Source organism: Aedes aegypti, chromosome 3 (genome assembly GCF_002204515.2).
Source record: "Aedes aegypti strain LVP_AGWG chromosome 3, AaegL5.0 Primary Assembly, whole genome shotgun sequence".
NCBI lineage: Eukaryota > Metazoa > Arthropoda > Insecta > Diptera > Culicidae > Aedes > Aedes aegypti.
In genome coordinates, this window is record NC_035109.1 from 308,606,579 (window position 1) to 308,626,976 (window position 20,398).

The window sequence follows — 20,398 nt, forward strand, 5'->3', positions numbered from 1 at the left end:
GATTAGGGTGATCAAAGTAATTTGGACAGACCGTTACGCGTATATAATTTGGCCATTTACGGCAAAATCAAATGGAGGTGGCCAAATTATATACGCGTAACGCTCTATCCAAAATACATAATACACCCTACTACACATCAAAATAAGTTATTGAATATTACATTGGAACCGCTGCAATAAGTCAATTCGTCGGGCGTGTCATATTACACAACCAAATGTAGTCCACTTTTTGATGTGATGAGAGTGATCGATGTAATAGATAAGTGCAACGTGCACAGATCGATGTAAACCCCAGCGATAGGCCTATTCACGAATTGCATAGGGGACAGACCTGGTGTTATGGTTATAACACACGCCTTTCACGCCGAGGACCTGGGATCGAATCCAATCCCCGAGAGAGTCACTTATGACGTAAAAAGTTGGTTTCGGAAGGGAAGTAAAGCCGTTGGTCCAGAGATGAACTAGCCCAGGGCTTAAAACCTCGTTAATAAAGATAGAAAAAAAATCATTACGCTAAAGGGGGTGATCTAACGGCTTATACAAAATTTGTAGAACATTCATACAAAAAACCGTTACAAAGGGGTGTGTGGGTGTCAAAAATAGCCATTTTCAGCGTTATGAAATATGTGAATGAATCCGATGTAAAAGGATAATATAGACCTAAGACATCTAGACACTCGAAATTTGTGATAAACATAGTTGATTTGTAGTTGAATATTTAACGAAATCTTGTTTTTATTTCATAACACGAAAGAGCATGTCACTGCAACTATTTTAGCTATTTTACAGGCTCAAATAACGGCTATATCATATTTAAACGGATTGACAATTAAAGCTTCGAGCGAATCTCTTTCAATCGATCTGGGCTGCATCTGTTCCTGATCCGAGCGCAACAGGTCCCACTGGTAGTTGCTGCTATCCTGGTTGGTGGAAATCGCGCCATTTCTCATCTGCTCAGCCCGGCGATGTTTTTTACAATTTTCCGGATTCACAAATCCTGATATGCTTCATATCACTGGAAGATTTTCATCCCAAAGCGCGTATTTTGTGTTCCTCTACTTCTTCGTCCATCATTCTGCTGCAAAGAAATAATAAATTATTTAGAATACCTGCTTAAAAATACAAAAACTTTCCTAACACGGCCTGCACCGTGTAAAAATGGCAGCTAATTGCTATGCCGAGCGCAACAATATCGGTGCAACATTGCAAGATTCAATATCGTATTTCAGAAGAATGCGTAAATGGTAATGGCAAATTGAGAATTGTGTGTAATTTCTAAAGGATGTAATTTAGAATCGAACCGATGTGATTGTGTATCTGACAATAGGGTCCTATATGTTGAATGAAATCTTGTTTTATTTAACAACACTAAAGAGCATGTTACTGCAACTACTTTAGCATTTTTTCCCGCGCAAATAACGGCTATAGTGGTTATCACGTTCAATGGTATGGGTGCCCTAGTGTAGATGTAGTTGTGAACCTTAGAGGAAAACAATATGCACTCTGTCTCGAAAAACACCCAGAATCCGGGTATATTTTTTGAAAATTGGGTAATATTTCCATATGCATTTTGATGAGTCTGGAAAGTGTGTGCAAGTTTCTTTGAGGAAAACAAAAACAAACTGTGTATTACGAGCGTATGCTAGTCTTTTTTTTTTTTTTTTTTGTTTTTTTTTTTTTGTTTTTTACAAGGGGGAAATCTGCAAACAGATCCCCTGAGAAGATAACTCAGGGAATGCGGGGATGACGCACCAACGACGACCCGCTAAAACCAGCCTATGCACTGTGCATGAGCAATTCATTTAGAATTGCTCAAGTGGTGAACAGTGCATCGACATGACCCTTGGACTCAGACCCTCATCTCCCCGGAACCACCTTACGGTATTTCTTCGGGAAGGGACCAGTGCATATAGCACAACACGTGTAGCAGAAGTAGCCTAGGCAAACTGCTTCTCCTAGCCGACTTAAACAATGTTACAAGGGACCAGCCTCGGCAGGGCTAATCCTCTGCAGCCAACTCTTGGTCGGCGCGCCATAGACGCTGCAATTCTAACATAATGTGAGTGACAGCCGTAGTTACTGCATTCCAGCACTCGGCATCCGCACACATTCTCTCTATAATATTGTCGGGGGACGTGTCCCCTCCGCATGTAGTGAGCATGCGACCTCTCACAACAATGAAACGGGGGCAATCGAACACGACATGCTCCGCTGTTTCCTCTACACCAGCACAATTGGGGCACGCAGGAGATTCTGAGTGCCCGAACCTATGCAGGTACTGTCTATAGCAACCATGTCCTGACAGAAACTGCGTCAGGTGGAAGTTCACTTCCCCATGGCTTCTACCATACCAATCTGACACATTTGGTATTAGTCGATGGGTCCATCTACCCTTAGTGGAGTTATCCCATTCCTGCTGTCAGCTTCTGAGCGTTTCCTCTTTACACGTGTCGCGGACTCCTCTGGTACCCCTTTGGTTGAAGCATTGAACATCTTCCTTGATGATGAGCCCGATGGGCGTCATCCCGGCTATGATGCACACGGCCTCTTTAGATAACGTCCGGTATGCACTTGCTACTCTTAAGCACATTATCCTGTACGTGCTTTCCAACCGCTTTAGGTTTCTGTTCGTTCTAAGCGCTTTTGACCAGATTGGTCCTCCATACCTTAGTATGGATAGCGCCACGCTTGCCAGCAGCTTGCGTTTGCTGGCAATTACAGCAGAGCTGTTAGACATCATCCTCGAAAGCGCCGCTATAGCCGTAGATGCCCTTTTACAGGCATATTCAACGTGGCTAGCGAAGCTCAGCTTGTCATCGATCATTACCCCAAGATGCCTAAGGGATCGCTTGGACTCTATGGTGCAATCACCTACCGAGATAAGCGCCCGTTGCTCGGACTTGCGGTTGTTGACCACCACCACCTCAGTCTTGTGACGGGCCAGTCCTAGTTTCCTAGACTTCATCCATTCCTCAACCAGGGAAATAGAGTGCGCTGCTGTCAACTCTACTTCCTCCATCGATTCACCATAGACCACTAGGGTGATATCGTCGGCGAAGCCAACAATCTTAACACCCGTCGGAAGGGGCAGCCTCAGTACGTCATCGTACATCGCATTCCATAACAGCGGGCCCAGGATTGAACCTTGAGGTACTCCCGCGGTAATTCGAACGCTTTTCTGCCCCTCCTCTGTGTCATACAGTAGAATCCTACCATCAAAATAGCTTTCTAGAAGCTTACACAACTGCACTGGTACCTTGAGGCGGTGAAGCGCGTGTGCTATTGCTTCCCAGCTTGCGCTGTTGAACGCATTCTTCACATCCAGAGTGACAACCGCGCAGTAACGGATGCCGCTCCTTTTATGCTCGATTGCCACCTCAGCTGTTTGAACGACCGACTGGATGGCGTCCAGAGTAGATTTACCTTTTCTGAATCCAAACTGGTTGTTGGACAGGCCGTCCGCACTCTCCGTATACGGTACTAGTCTGTTGAGAATCAACCTCTCCAATAACTTGCCCGTCGTATCTAGTAGACAGATAGGTCTATACGCCGACGGGTCACCTGGTGGTTTCCCCGCCTTTGGTAGTAGCACCAATTTCTGTCGCTTCCATACATCCGGGAAGATTCCTTGATCAATGCAGCGTTGCATCGTGGTTCTGAACATGTCCGGATCCGTGTTCACTGCCGCTTTTAAGGCAACATTCGGGATACCATCGGGTCCCGGTGCCTTGTTTGACGCGAATGATTTCACGACTTCTGCCAGCTCTTCGTTCGTCACTCTCGCCACTTCTTCTCCTTCATCTGCCGCATACGGCGCTGGGGGCCATGGGCTTATGGGATGGTGCGGGAAGAGTACATCGATTATCGATCGCAGCAACTCGGGCGATTTCTCTTGGGGCGCTATGGCTCCTTTGGTCTTAGCCATTACCACTCTGTAGGCGTCACCCCATGGACTAGAATTGGCACTCTCGCATAGACTTTCAAAGCATGCCCGTTTTCGACTCTTGATTTCCTTTTTGAGAGCCAACTTTGCCTCTCTGAATGCTGCACCGCGTTCCTCTCTTTGTGCTTCTGTGCGTGCGCGTTGCATTCTTCGTCTAGCCCGAAGGCAGATTGCTCGAAGATTTGCAATTGATTCGCACCACCAATACACTGGCGGCCTGTTCTCTCTAGGAGGGGCTTTTCTCGGCATGGAAGCATCACACGCTCGTGATATCATAGCAACTAGCTCTTCACCGTTTAGGTCCAGAGTGTTTCGTTCGCGCCTCAGGGCTTCAGTGAATACTTCGACGTCGAAGCGCGCTGTTTTCCATCCTCGGGCTTGGGTCGAGTTACATCGCGCTGCCTTCTGCCCGCCTGGTATTATACTATAGCGAATCGATTGATGATCGCTATGAGTATAACCGTCATCAACGCGCCAGTTCATGGTACCTAAAAGGTTAGGACTACAAAACTGTTGGAGTATGCAATGATTGTGCCTCGTATGCAAAGCAGCAGCACTGGATGTGTGTTGTTGTATTAGTGAAGAAGGCAGTCGCAGCGGCGGCAGCGAGCGCGCCAAATAGGATGAAGAAAGGGAGAATGGAAAGTTTGCCATTCATCCGTAAAGTGATGTTCAATCCGTTCAGACGTGTTTATTAAAGCTTTCTCGTTGCGTACAGTAGTCAAGTTGTAGTTGTTTCTTTCCTACCGAAATCCTGGTTCCGCGTTCCGCTTCGGTGACCCTGTTCTGCGTTGTGGTGTGTCCACCTCTGCCCAACAGGTTATGGGCCCAGCAGTGCCGAAGGGAAGGTTCCGGATTGCGTAGGAAAAAGGTTCCGAGAGAGCGAAAGTGATCACGCCGTGTGTGAGTGTGTGTGAGTTGTATCTCCGCGGTGGTGATTTTGCGTGGACAAAATGGCGGATGTTAACAAGTTTGCGTTTGCCAGGTTGAGCAACCATAATTGGCAAATATGGAAGTTCCGGATGGAGATGCTCCTGACGAGGGAGGAGCTGTGGTATGTGGTCGGTGATGCGAGGCCGGCTGTAGTGACCGATCAGTGGACGAAAGACGATAGGAAAGCTCGTGCCACTATCGGACTGTGCATAGACGACAATCAGTTCGGTTTGGTGAAAGAAGCGGACAGTGCGAAAGCGTTTTGGGATCAGTTGCGTGCTTATCACGAGAAGAACACGGTAACGTCACGTGTATCTTTGCTGAAGAAACTGTGCTCGTTAAATCTCGCGGAAGAAGGTGACCTTGAGAGTCATCTGGTGGTGTTGGACGATTTGTTCGACCGTTTGACGAATGCAGGCCAACAGCTAGAGGAATCGCTGCGGATTGCGATGATCCTGCGTAGCTTGCCTGATTCATACGGTGGTTTGGTCACGGCATTGGAGAGTCGTGCGGATGTGGACATCACGATGCAGCTTGTGAAGTCGAAGCTGATCGATGAGTTCGAGCGTCGGAGGGAGCGTTCCGGCGAAATGAGTGTAACGAAAGCGATGAAAAGTGTGATAATGCAAAACGAAGTGCAAAGCGTGGGTGGACTCGGCAATAGAGCGCCAGTGAGGAAATGCTACTTTTGTGATAAACCCGGTCATTTGCGTCGCAACTGTCGATTATTTTTGCTAGCGAAGCAGGAGCTAGAACGAGAGTGCGAAGATAAGAAGAAGCCGGACGACAGAGTGCGTGTGAATCAAAATGCGAAACAAGTGAAGGACGAAAATTGTGGTGCCAGTGTGTGTTTTATGGCTGGAGTGGATCAGCAAAAGTGCTGGTACATAGACAGTGGAGCGAGTCGGCACATGACGAATGACAGGAACTTTTTCAAATCGCTGAAAGAAGAGAAAGGCCCAAGTGTAGTGTTAGCGAACGGTAAAGTGGTTACCGCCGCTGGTTGTGGCGAAGGTGTTGTGTATGGTGTGGACGGAAACGGAAGCAAAGTGGAGATTAAGCTCACCGATGTGTTGTACGTTCCGTCGTTGAAGAGTGGACTCGTTTCAGTGGACAGACTGACGGCAAAAGATTTTTCGGTGAAATTTAAGAAGGATGGTTGCGATATTTGTGATGCATCCGGAAAGAAAGTGGTGATCGGAGAAAAGTCGGGTTCGTTGTATCGGCTGAAGCTAACGAAGGTTGAGAAGAAAGTGGAGGGCCAGCGGCCGATAATTGGCGAGAAGAAGACAACGAAGGGAAGAAGTTCACCAGTCGGTGTGGTGAGCTGGTATTCGGAAGTGAAGCCGAATAGAGCCGACGATGATGAAGAAGAATACTTCGATGCGGACACTTCAAGCGAGGAAGTGGAGCCGCTGCATGTGGCGAAGTCCAACATTGGAAGCCCAGATTCGGATGCTGATAACTGGAGGGAAGTTCGGCGATCCAGGAGGAGCAATCGAGTAGTCCGACCAGCCGGTTGGTTGATTACGTTGCTTGAAGCAGGAGGAGATCAACCCGGCAAGAAAGGCAGAGAGGATACGGACGAGTACGAGGACAACATTGAGGAGGAGTGTTGGAGTATGCAATGATTGTGCCTCGTATGCAAAGCAGCAGCACTGGATGTGTGTTGTTGTATTAGTGAAGAAGGCAGTCGCAGCGGCGGCAGCGAGCGCGCCAAATAGGATGAAGAAAGGGAGAATGGAAAGTTTGCCATTCATCCGTAAAGTGATGTTCAATCCGTTCAGACGTGTTTATTAAAGCTTTCTCGTTGCGTACAGTAGTCAAGTTGTAGTTGTTTCTTTCCTACCGAAATCCTGGTTCCGCGTTCCGCTTCGGTGACCCTGTTCTGCGTTGTGGTGTGTCCACCTCTGCCCAACAAAAACGTCACGTCGATGATCGATTCTGCACCATTTCTGCGGAAGGTACTCACTGTACCCACATTTGCCAACTCTACATTTAATGCGGCCAGGGATTCCAACAATAGCTGGCCTCTTTGATTGGTGCAGCGGCTACCCCACTCCACTGCCCATGCATTAAAGTCGCCAGCTATCACTACTGGCTGCCGATTAGCTAGTTCGGCCATCATCCTGTCAACCATGTGGGAAAATTCCTCAATCGACCACCTTGGGGGCGCGTAACAACTGCAATAAAACACGCCGTTGATTTTTGCTATCGCAAAACCGTCATTTGAGCTAGAGACTACTTCTTGGATTGGGTATCGTCCTGTCGTCCCTATAGCTGCCAGCTGTTGAGACCTATCCGCCACCCAGTTCCCGTTGTTGGCTGGTATGCGGTATGGGTCCGATAATAACACCACGTCAGTCTTGGTTTCCGAGACTGACTGCCAAAGCAGCTGCTGGGCTGCATCACAGTGGTTTAAATTTAACTGTGTTACTTCCGTTTTGGCTGCTTTGATACTCCGCTTGTGCCCGGACATTTGGGTCCGCCCGTTAAGTGTCCGTTGTCTGCTCTGTCGACACATATTAGGCACTTAGCGATTTGCTTACAATCGCTTGCCCTATGGCCTTCCGCGCCGCATTTTCTGCACATCTTACTTCTGTCGGGACCATTGCAATTCCACGACTTATGGCCCTTCCCGAAACACTTGAAGCAAACTTCAGGAGGCTGTTGTATGCTCAGCCGGCAAACAGACCAGCCTACCTTGAGTATGCCCAAGTTCTTCGCTTTGTTGGCCTCTGCGACCGACAGCCTGATCGCCGCCACCTGGGTGCCCTGCGGGCCCTTTCTAAGGTGGATGGCCTTACTGGCTACGTCGATGTCACACTGCTCTTTGAGGGCAGCCGAGACCTCCGCTGCATCGGTGACCTCATCCAGATTTTTACACTGGAGAGTCGCTTCAGCAGTAAGGGATCTTACATCAACCTCGTCACCAAGTACTTCTTGTGCCAGTTGCTTATAGACTGCACCCTTTTCCTTGGCGTCCTTCTTTAAGACTAGGATCATTTCACCAATCCTAGTTCGCCTTATGCTTCGCACGTCTGCGCCCAATGGCGATAGCTTCTCTGTGCTTCGCATCGCCTTCAGAACCTCGGCGTATTTTGCTTCCTCCGTTTTGATAACGAGGGCTTCGCCTAAATTCCTACGTTTCGCTGTTTTCGGTTTAGCGCTCTCCTTGGGCTCCGTTTTCGGTTTCCTCTGTTTTTTCTTATTTCCAACTCGTATCCACGGGTTGCTGTTGCCTTGCGCCCGTGGTTCCTGTGGATGCACTGCCTGGTTCCGGTTAACCCGTGGCTCCTTTTTCTTGGCTTTCTTGGCCTTAGGATTGGTGTTGGCCTCTCCTTTGTTGCCATGTCCTCTTGATCGCGGGGCTTGGCTCGTGCCAGCTTTTCCGCTTTGGAGGACGGCCGCGTAGGTTACTTTTCCCTTAGCAACCATACGTCTTTTCGCCACGTATTCATCCCCGGAAGCTTCCCTCTTCCGCATCGCGTATCGAATAATATCATCAGATATATTCGCGTTGCCTGTGAAGGAAAACACTTCGGTCTGACACGACCTAGTGTCTTTTTGGCCTTCTACCTTGCCCAGTTGTTCCTTGGCTTTCTCGTAGTCCTGCTTTGCAGCTAGGACTGATTGTCGCAATTTCAGTAGACTTGTTTTCAAGTCTTTGCTGATATTTGTTTTGCTTTTAACATATTCGATGATGACATCAAGTTGCTCAGCAGCTACCTGCATTTTTGGGAGGTACTCCCTATTGCGATCCATGGCCTCGATTAGTCCCGGGCCATCGGTCACCACACATGTTGCACTGGAGCGGCCAGTGCCTGCCGTCGTCACAGTATCTAGGCTTTTGCCCACACTGTTTTCAATAAAGTTGGTCGCCTCCTTCCTTGGCGGGAACCTTAGCCGGTTACTGATAGGTCCAGAAGCCTCTCCTTCACATTCCGCTAGTTGTTTGTTTTGGTTGATCATCTCTTATGGGTCCCCCTAAGAGCCGCTATCCATCTCCGCTGGAATAGTCGCCTTTATAATCCCATGGTTATCTATGCAAGCAGGGAGGCCATGCTAGGGTTGACATAGTCCTTTATGGGGTACTATGTTCAGAGCCGGATCGGCGCAGGTCAGGTAATGGCATCTGAGCCTACTCCCGCCCAGTTGGAACAACCAGGCGACGGATTTGGAACGTACTCTAAGGCCTGCCACGGTTTTACGGGACGGGGGCAGCCTGCGCCATTAACCCACTCGCCGTTTCGGGCCAGTGTCACCCGACCCTACTAAGGGAGTAGAATGTCGCCGCTGTCAGCCTCAAAGCATATTATCCAGTACATATACCGTTACTTGTCCTTTGTCGTGCGCTGCCAGTATACATAATTGGGGCCGTACTGGCGTTGGTCCCAATGTGCTCGAAGCACTCCTACTCGTAATTCCATGCCTTGTCCGTTTGTATCGCGACCAGTATGCCATAATCAGGATCTCACTGGTATCAATCCTGATGTGCCGGTTGGCACTCCTGTTAGTTTGGGCTAGGGTACTTTAAGCGGCACCGGTCGCTGTGACAGAGTTGCATTCGGATTTTTGTGGTTTTTATGAAGGTTCATCAGAGCCCACTGCGAACTTCACCACATCCTGGGCAACTCCCCAACTCGCAGAGGTCCTGGGGGGGGGTCCGTTAAGCCCCTGGACTGTCGTCCCTGCTGCCCCACGCGTATGCTAGTCTACATGTGTTCAAATGTCACTAAGCTCTATATTGAGCATTTTGCCCCTTATTAGACTACTGTGCAGAAAATTTTTGCACACCTCACACATTAGTTTAGCACTCAATCTGAGCCCGAGTGGGACGTACTAACTCTTTCGTTCTTTGTTTTGATTTGAAATTGACTCATCCATCGGTGAATTAAATTCATTCAGTCCATCAATGGCAATGTTCGGAGCCAGAAACGCTACCGAAAGAATGCTACAGTGTCCAGTGCAGAATGACGAGTTGCAGAAGTTCATTTCTCAACGTGGAGTACTTGGGTGAACCGTTATAGAACGAAGTAGATCAAGTTGCTGAAAGTTCTTCCGTTAAGCTAAGTATGCTGTTCCGCTCAAGAAAAGTAAAAATTTCTGCGGAAGAAATGGTCAAGAAATTTTCTACGGTGAGCTCCATTTGAAAAGACACTTCTTTTCAACTGCGTACTGCGATCTAAAGATAATGCTTTTCTTGATCGTTTCTTGCAAGGAATTATCCACGCATCGAGATAGGCGACTTTTCTGTTGAAGTGCATACTTCACATTAGGAGGAATGCTGGATCGCTAAACGATTACGTCCTGAATCTGCGGGATATAGATCTGATTCTGGAGACGATTTGGATGACTCAATTATTATGGATCCAACAAACTATATCTTCTACATCAATGGGAAGGTTTATGGAACGGCCCACACGAACTCTACACACTTAAATTATTTCACCGACCTCAGTAAAATTTTTTGCCGAGAACCCAACAGCTGAGAATTCGGTAATTTTTAACGCCGAATTTCGGTACTTCCCAAGTAACCAATAAGCCGTAAAGTTTGGCACCAAGTCGGTTCTATAGTCGAATAAAAGACATGGCTATCAGAGCCAATAGGAACTATATCGTAATTAAAGGCTGTTAAAAAGCCACTTTTGGCGAATTATTTGGCTTATATACTGCCTACTCGTACCGAGTATCTGAAGCGAGAGACGTCAAAATTTTATAGCAAGTTGGTTGGAGAAAAGAGAAAAAAAAAGTTTGTTTATCTCCTGTATTTTTCTCTCTTTCTTTGACCTGTTCCAAGTTAATTTTTTTGTTTAGTATCTTAGATTCGAACTGATGTTTTCCAGGCTCCTATTAGATGATTCGGTCCCCTTTTCCATCTGCCCCATCTATGCTTTTCTGAGTTGCTTTGCTCAGCATCGTTCATAAGGCAGAGGATTATTGGAGGCTGGAAATACCAGGCTTTAATTTGGAATAATTTGTACTTCATTGCGAAGGGAGTCCAAAAGGATTTTAAAATGAAGTATGAGGAATGTTTGGGAGAATAAAAACATCGAAAAGACCGTAAAAGTATCAAGAATAATTGCTTGGGGCTTATTCACAACGCTGTAGGGGTGGGTGGGTGGTTGTCCTCGTGTTGTTACGACTCATACAAAATTGGTATAATATTCATGCAAAAAGCGTTACGAGGGGGTGGGTGAGTGTGAATGAACCCTTGCATTAGGCGTCGTAAAGTGGATCACAATTCCTGGAATCCAGATGGCCTCCGGGACCAATACAGCTTGAGTTTCGTATTGTTTCGCCTTCCCGCTCCCGTCGTTTCGGAGACCATCAGGAATCAGAAGATCACGAACATACGCAAGTATTTTTCGATAATCATCCATAGCAACGATTATCCTGCTACTCAATTTGTATCAGCATTTATTTTGTAATTCTGATTGAAAACAATCATCACGGGATTTGTTTTGGGTGAAGCCATATTTGATCCCATTGACATAAACGTCACGTATACCAGCCTTTCAACAGCATTGACAGCCGTTGTATGCGGCTTGTGGGCACAGGGCTTACAAGCACTGCGGTATGGCGTTATATACGCATATACGGCTTATTTCAGTGCTCGAAGGTGACAGTGCCTAAAAGCACTTGAAAATGTTATATGAAGCCTGTTGGCACTGAAAACCTGTTGAGCGGCTCATATGCCGCCTATGATAGTGCTTATTGGTTACCTGGGTTATTTTACCGAGATTTCGGCAATCCGAATTTTTTGCCGAGATCTCGGCGAACGTTACCGTTGGGTTCTCGGCGAAACCGTTTAAGTGTGTAGACAAGACGGGAACTTCGATACGGAGCGTCAACGGTTGTGTACGGGACCCGGATAAAAAATACAATACAAAAACAATATAACGTATTGAAACAGTACCATTCAATATATTGGAAATACAATACAGTATATTGTAAAATGACAATACAATTACAGTACGATATATTGTTTTGAAGAGTTCACTGTATTGTATATGAGATTTTGCCAATATAATGTATGGGTGGTTACCCGGATAAAAAATACAATACAAAAACAATATAACGTATTGAAACAGTACCATTCAATATATTGGAAATACAATACAGTATATTGTAAAATGACAATACAATTACAGTACAATATATTGTTTTGAACAGTTCACTGTATGGTATATGAGATTTTTGCAATATAATGTATGGGTGGTTAAGTATCGTAACAATACAAATATAGATATTTTCTCATACAAACATTTTGAAAATACAATACGATATATTGTTCATGTATTGTCTTGATAAGCAATTCGTGTATTGTTGTACAATACAAAAACAATTCAACGAACTGTATCATGGTTGCATTCGTCGTTACAGCTAATGTCAAGTGACTTCTAAAAAACTACTTATTTTTACTTTTTGAATATTTTTCACCCAACATTTCTTGCTTTCTGAACTTGTTTTGTTTATTTCTTTCAGTAAAGCTACATAGAAAAAAGCAACAGTTGTTTTACGCGAAAATAGGAATTTGACCAAAATTGTAAGGTATAAAACCAATTAAAAACAATACAATGTTCTGTTACAATATATTATATTGTTTTTGAATTGTATATTCAAACAAGAATAATATTGCTTCGACATTCAATTACAATACGCTGTATTGTATCCAATACGTTATATTGTACATTAATGGTTTATTCCATTCACTGAATGATACGTTTTTATCCGGGTAAGTATCGTAACAATACAAATATAGATATTTTCTCATACATGCATTTTGAAAATACAATACGATATATTGTTCATGTATTGTCTTGATTAGCAATTCGTGTATTGTTGTACAATACAAAAACAATTCAACGAACTGTATTTCAATTAGTGGTGAAAAACATAGAATATGTACACGCTAAGAAAATAAAATACTAGATATGATAAATACCATTCTAAAACCATATTCGGTCTATTTACTCATTGTGATGCATTTTAATGTATTAAGCTTAGCTAGTATAAACGTATTTTATATCGCCAAATGATTTTTTGAAAAATATTTATTTAATGCATATAGTTCTAAAATTCCAGAAATTGAATAAAATTAGCCATTTTTATTGGACTTTTGTAAACAAGAGCTAAGAAAAAAGAAAGAAAGTGAACTTTTGCATGTCCTTTATTTATTTTCAGATTAATCATGTTCAGATCTAGTATATAATTCCAAATAGGCTGCCATTGCCGTCCATCATTCAAATGGGTGGCAATACGAGTGAGATTCTTTCCGGTTTCGGTTTCTCCGACGTCACCGATATTTCTTGCTGGCATATCAAAAAATCTGCTGAAAAAAGGTTGAACATTTTGATAATTGTATTCAGTTTAAGATCATATAGAAATTACCTCCTTGTTGTTATCAATGCTGTCTTTGTTTAAATATTACTTTCGCGTATTTTGAGAAACCCGTATGGTGGCAACTTGCCTGCAATTCCAAAGCTTGCAATGAAATACAATTCAGATAGATGATGATGGATTCTCTAACAGGCATCTTTCACATTAAAACGGTTCCGAAAGTTTTATTAGAAAAAATGGAACGCGGAACTAGCTTAACTTAGCGATATATCTTTTAGGAAACACGCCGTTGCTTGTTTCTTAATCTGAATTGGAAACTGTAATGAATCTGTTTGTTAAGTCTCAAGATTAGGTATCGGCTACTCATAAGCATAGTAAAATATTAATCACCGATATGCACTACAATGTATAAAATAAAATAATCCGATGCATATTTGATAAGCATCGCGACGCATACCCGCATAGAAAAACACAGTTCGTCGTACATTGCCAACAATAAATTCCCTCTAACCGTTATAGTCAGCGTACCACAAACAGTCGATATTGTGTTAAACAATATGAAGCAAACAGTTTAGAACGGTTTTAGAAACAAATAGCAAACAATTACAATAAAGAATACTGTACAAACATTGTGAAACAATATTGGGCGGAAATATGATGAGAAATAGTGGAACTGTGTCATCACAATTTGCGGAACGGTCTTTGTTCAAACACACTCATACCTGCGCATTTCAATGTAAAATATCAATAAATAACAGTTTCGCAAATTGTTGCACATGCTAGTGTTTGTAAGATATTCGTGCTTGCAAATTTACATCGTTCTATTTATTTTGTTTGTGATTAAAGGTGAAAATTGATTTGTGAAAAAAATTTTAAAGCAATTTGAACAATGAATTCATTATCATAATCGTCGGCATCGGAAAAAGATGCAGCTGCATTAAACGAGCCGGAATCCGGAACACGTCCAACTACCAATTACGACCCAGTTGTGCTGTAATCTCTGCACTCTAGTATCCGGCAGACGAAATTTTGCCCCCGGAAGCCTGATCGCTGTTAGGACCCGGTTCATTCCCAGCGGGAAGATTAATATGTATGCTGTCACTGTCCGAATGGCAAATACGAGCCACAAGAAAAAACATCCGAAGTGCAAATTGATCCCGCTGTCGAACAGCGGAGGAGCAGTGTTGGATCACGAGAAGAAGCGGTAAGTTGAACAAATTCTTGTGATGTGTATCGAATCTTTTAAAATATATGTGCTTTTTTTCATCAGGATTCGTAACCATCTGGATGTCCAATATTCTCCGTTAAACAAATCCGATTTATAGCATAGCGTCAACAAGAAATCTCGCAGCAACTCCAAACTAGTTATTCTGGATCATAATGTCGCTGGATGGAAGTGTTTGTACTAGAACTAGCTGGAACAGCAAGGACGTATTGAAGAAGCAACGATCGGAGCGAATGAATCTATTTCTCTTTTTTTCCCCATCTGGCTAACTTGTGCAATCCACGTAGGTGGTGAAATAAAGAACTACAGACTAGGAAAGTTATATCGAACCCTCATATGATTTTTTCTAAATTATACATTAAGTGTGATATAATTAAAGTGTGTATATATAACAAGGTGGATTTTGAAATAAAAAATTTTTACATTTACATTCTTAGCTGAATATGAAACAATGAAACAACAACTACGTTTATGAAACATATATTACTTCAGGTAATCATTAGATAACTGTGTTAACTGAAGTAAGATGGTTTACACGAGTTCTTTGTTGCATTGTTTCAAATTAAATGAGGCCAATTATTCGATGATCGAAAAATAACCGAAAAGAATAGTATGTTGTTTAAATACCATAAAGCAATGTAAATCAACCAAATCACAAACGTTATTTATATTTATTACGATTTTATTGTAAAACTGTTTTTGTACTGCTTGCGTTACAGTGGATTGCACAAAAAGTGGATAGTATATCTACCACTTGGCAAACTGTAAACGAAAAATTTTGTTCGAAAAAATTTCGGTTTTTGAATGGTGACATAACTTAACCGCCTATTCCTCATATTGTTATTTTTCCAATAACAGTTCACGAAATTGTTAAAACCGTTTGCGAAAGTGTTGTTTTATTGTTATTTTGGATGATGAACGAAATTATTCATATATTGTCGTAAATGGTTGGGAACAGTTTGTGAAACAGTACACATATAATTCATAATTATGCGGGTATATATTAAATATATCGAGAATATATTAAATATCACACTAAATAGTATTTTCGATTTTTACCGTGTATTTTGAATGGATTCCCAACTAACAATTCAGAGCCACAAACAAGCATGCATGTTTAATTATTGTTCAATAATGGTAATGGCAGCTGAATAAAAAATTTGCTCTATAAAGAGCTGAGAAGGTGCTTTTTTAACACAAACTAAGATCAATGTTCAACGTTATGCATTAGAATGAACAAAAGTTGAATCGCCACTTATTAAACGTTTCCAAAGATTCTCATTCGACTAGTCAAGATTGTTCTACAAATGAGCTGAACAAGACATGTTTCCCCCAATTAAAAAGCCAATATTCCACTAAACAAATGTATATGTATAAAAGGATATTCAGAAGACGAACTAACGTTTTACTTGCATCGCACTTCAGCTATTCCCACATGTTTAACATAAGCATGAATAAGAGCTGAATAAGTATCTTATAAAATCCTAATTCAGCTTCAGTATATTATAAGAACAGTTGATCCAATAGAGGCCAAAATGACGATTAACAAACACATTGTTCAGCAATAAATAAGCCTTGTAAAAGCGATCACACTATAGCTGAATTTCATAAAATGGACAAAACATCCGAAATTCGTGTTGAATTCCAAATGCATTTCAAAGCTCATAAATTATGCTTTCTTAAAATTTTGGAAATAGCTGTTCAGAAAATAAACATGGTCAGTCTCCAGAAATGCAGAATTATTGTGAAAAACAAAAATAAACATTTAAGCTAAGTAGTCCGAGTAAGAGCAAAGTACTGACAAACAAAGCGTGATATTGACTTGATTGACATAAGAGATAAAATATCTGAAGACAATATCAAAATTTTGTTCCTGGAACTTCTAAACCTATGAAAAATTTGATGTACGCAGACCTAATGAATAGCTCGCAGCTATTGGTAAAATCTTGCAGAATCTAAATATGACATGCCAATTCTGTTCTAGCAGTTTATTTTAGATATCATTTCCAGATATTTTATATCATATATCTATCAAGTTAATATCACTTTTAGCTATCCATATTATATTTTCTATTGCTAAGCTTTTTTCGCCTGCTCGGGATGTATTTCCGTACAAGAAAAATGGAAATTTCTTTGACGGAATTGATTTAATAAATTTCTATAGCCAGCTACATTTGAAATGACATTTCTTCACAACTGAATAAATACTGATTTACTTGGCCATTTCCGAAAAAAAATCGCATCAAGATAATCGAATATTTTTCTATTCAGGTGGGTTCTGAGGACTAACCCTTCAAATGATTCAAATATATTCATACAGAGAATTTTTACTTCAATGCATATGTAATAGTTTATGAAAAATACAAATAAAAAAATAATCAAACTATAATTTATAAAATTATTTAAATTAATTAATCAGTTTTGAACAAACTAAAACTTATTATGAAATAACATTAATCATTTCAGACTGTTTTTACTTTGTGTTAATATACATTATTTTGACCAACATCGACATAAATTTTCTCACTGTGCGCTAAAAATAGCCGACTGAACTCAGCTTGGATCAGCACTAAACAGCAGCTGAATAATATGCTTGTTCAGTTGTAGATTAGCGTACCATGTGTTGATGAGAAGTTGTCGAATAGAAGCTCGAACGTGGTCAATATTCAGCTATGAGAAGTTTATATTTTGCACTGGACGGTATAATCATCAATTCTAGGATGGCGCAGATGGCAAGGCATACCGCTGACGATTGGAAGGTCTCGAGTTCGAATCCAGTATTCAGGCGATTTTTAAATAAGATTGATTTACTTTCATAATAATAGTGCACACTACATTTATAAAGTGCCTAGAAAAATATTTTTTTGTTTTTATTAGTCTTTAATTATTTTTAGACCAGCCGTATAAAAGCTGAACTAAATGCTTGTAAAACGTTTTTAAAGCTGAAAAATGAAGTTGGTATTCAACGACATGCTTTAAAGTTTCTCCAAATTTGTGTGAACAATGCTTTAACAAAGGTTGGCCATGGAAATTATTAAAATGTTATAAAACATGATGCTGGATAAAACTGCCATAATGGTGTTTGTTAAATGAGTGAATGTTAGTTGGGTTGTCTCCCAACTTATCGGATATTCGTGCCAACAGTAGTAAAATAATTTAACTCCTATAGAAGTAAAGATATTTACCATGGTTGCATTCGTCGTTACAGCTAATGTCAAGTGATTTCTACAAAACTACTTATTTTTACTTTTTGAATATTTTTCACCCAACATTTCTTGCTTTCTGAACTTGTTTTGTTTACTTCTTTCAGACAAGCTACACAGAAAAAAGCAACAGTTGTTTTACGCGAAAATAGGAATTGGATCAAAAGAATATTACGACCGAAGCACAGATAAACAGACGTTACAATTTTTGTTTAATTCAATTACTAAACGCAAACATTATCACCCAATGCAAAAATAATGTAACGCGATATCCAGACAACGTAATCGAATGAAAAAGATTCCTCTTGCCTAAGTTTGCCTAAACTTTAGTTTTTCGAAAAAGTTGAGAGCCTAAAAATGTATGGAAAACATACATTTTGTTCTACGAGAACCAAAAATTTGTAAATATGCCCAAAAAAGAGTCTTCGGTCTCCATAACCTTCCGAAATTAGCTTTTATGTCCAGTTAAAGCAAAGTATGCACTTCAACAGAAAAGTAATCGCCTATCTCGATGCGTGGGAAATTTCTTGCAAGAAAGGGCCCATTCACAAATTTCATAACGCTAGAGGGGGTGGGTGGGTGTCCCTACGATGTTACGGCCCATACAAAAATTGAATAATATTCATACAAAAAGCGTTACAAGGGGGTGGGTAGGTGTCCAAAAAGGCCAATTTCAGCGTTATGAAATAAATGAATGAGCCCAAATGCTAAAGAAAAGCATTTTACTTTGATCGCAGTACGCAGTTGAAAAGAAATGTCATTTCAAATGGAGTTCACTGTAGGAAATTTCTTGACCATTTCTTGAGCAGAAATTTTTACTTTTCTTGAGCGGAACAGCATACCTAGCTTAACCCTCTAATACCCAACCCCGCCTTTAGACGGGATACACTTTGGAATTTTGTGTACTTTTTCGTAGCTCGGAAATCAAAATGATTTTATTTTTGGCATAAATTTTGACTCATAGCACGCATATAAGAAGTTTTTTATGACTTTTGAAACTTTTTTGTAGTTTTGAAAATTGTTTGAAAAATTGCATTCTTGTATAACCTATGAATGCATTCATATTTCCAGAAAAATATTTAAAATTTAATATTTTTAAAAGTACCGTACGGCTCATACAAAATTTGTAGTATATTCATACAAAAAGCGTTACGAGGGGGTGGGTGTGAGTCAAAAATGACTATTTTCGGCGTTTTGAAATAAATGAATGAACCCTAACGCATTTTATTCGAATATATTTTTTAATTTTTTTTATGAACTGTAACAACCTAACGAGACCAAGGGGGAGGTCACTCTACGCACTTCATTCGGCACAGTTGTGCCCTCAGAGCACCAAGGTGTGCCAAGCGTGCCAAACGTGCTATAATACTACATGTCATAAAAAACAATGAACTGAAATTATGGAAAAACCGTCTCAGCAAGCTTTGACATGTTTAATTGTCTTCTGGTTTGCCTTTCAAATTTTACATTACTTACCCGTCATTGTTTTTCATGGGCGGTAGTTATCCGGGATACATTTTACTAACATTAAGAACCGTCCATAAATGACATAGCAATTTAGGGGGGAGGGAGAATTCTACGATTTTGTAACGAACCATGTAATAGGTATAGGAAATAGGGGCTGCGATAGGGGAGGGGTGTCATAAATCTGCCAAAAATGCTACGTCATTCAAGGACGTTCCCTTATCGCAGGGGAAATAAACGAGAAAGCCAAAACAAGTATACGTAAGACTTCAATGGGAAGGTGTATAAAAAGGCCCATATGAATTCCGAGACAACATGGAAACTGTTGCACGGAGCTTCAACGGTTATGTACAGAATCGTGGGGCAAGGGTGAGGGTGCGAAAAGTTGAGAGATCATTACGGTGAAATCATCCCAAGTAACATTGATAGCTGAAAAACAGTTTACTCAGCTAAAATGTTGTTTATACAGCCTCTTTTCAGCTGAATAGGCTGTTATTCAGCTACCCATGTTACCTGGGATTGCGATGCAGTAAGACGTATGCCATGTGTGGGTATGACCGTGTGGGTTACTGGTATCCTCTGAACACACGACGACGATTATGTCTACGAAGATTCCCAACACGTTTTACCCATTTCTCCGTCTTTGGAAGTGAACCCGAAGCCAACGCAAAAGTTTTATGAATTTCTTGTTTGACAAATAGCAAACAACTCAGAAAACTCAATGGTTGCTAGGACGAAAAATTCAGTTCGTTGTGATTTTTATAGTAACCCACTTCAGCAAGGTGTGCCAGTCAGTGCGCCGAAATGTGCCATAGCTGCGCGAGGCACAGTGCGTAGAGTGACCACCCCCTTGAACGAGAACCACCCACTTCAGCGTTATGAAATATGTGAACAGGTCCTTTATGAATCGGAAACGTTCACCATCGATTTTTTTTTATAGGCGTCTCTAAAGTTCGACATCCAGCTGTTTATTAGCGCTGCTGCGAACAAACTCGATTTTTTGGTAGGGATCAGTTGATTTGACGTTTGGTTTGGGTTTCATATTGAATGGACCCAAACCAAACGGCAAACCGTTTGATCCCTTACAGGAAGCGAGTCTGATTGTGGCAGCCTTTATCGTTCGTAAGAAGCTGGATAAAGAGATGCAGAAATTCAAGGAAATCTCGCATAATTTATGATCTCACCGGCCTTATCAACGTTTCATGAGCGCCCATTCTGCCTTCGTAAAGGGCACGGTTCGTAGACAATGGAAGAACGATGCAGCACCGAGGGTTCGCAACATGAACA

At 41.7% G+C, this 20,398-nt stretch overlaps 1 long non-coding RNA gene across 1 annotated transcript; it reads left to right on the forward strand.

The window, feature by feature from the left end:
- Positions 1-13,796: 13,796 nt before the first annotated feature.
- Positions 13,797-14,836, forward strand: LOC5566320. The gene is made up of 2 exons (XR_002501516.1): positions 13,797-14,423; positions 14,490-14,836. It is a non-coding gene; the product is annotated as an uncharacterized LOC5566320 (long non-coding RNA).
- The last annotated feature ends 5,562 nt before the right edge of the window (positions 14,837-20,398 follow it).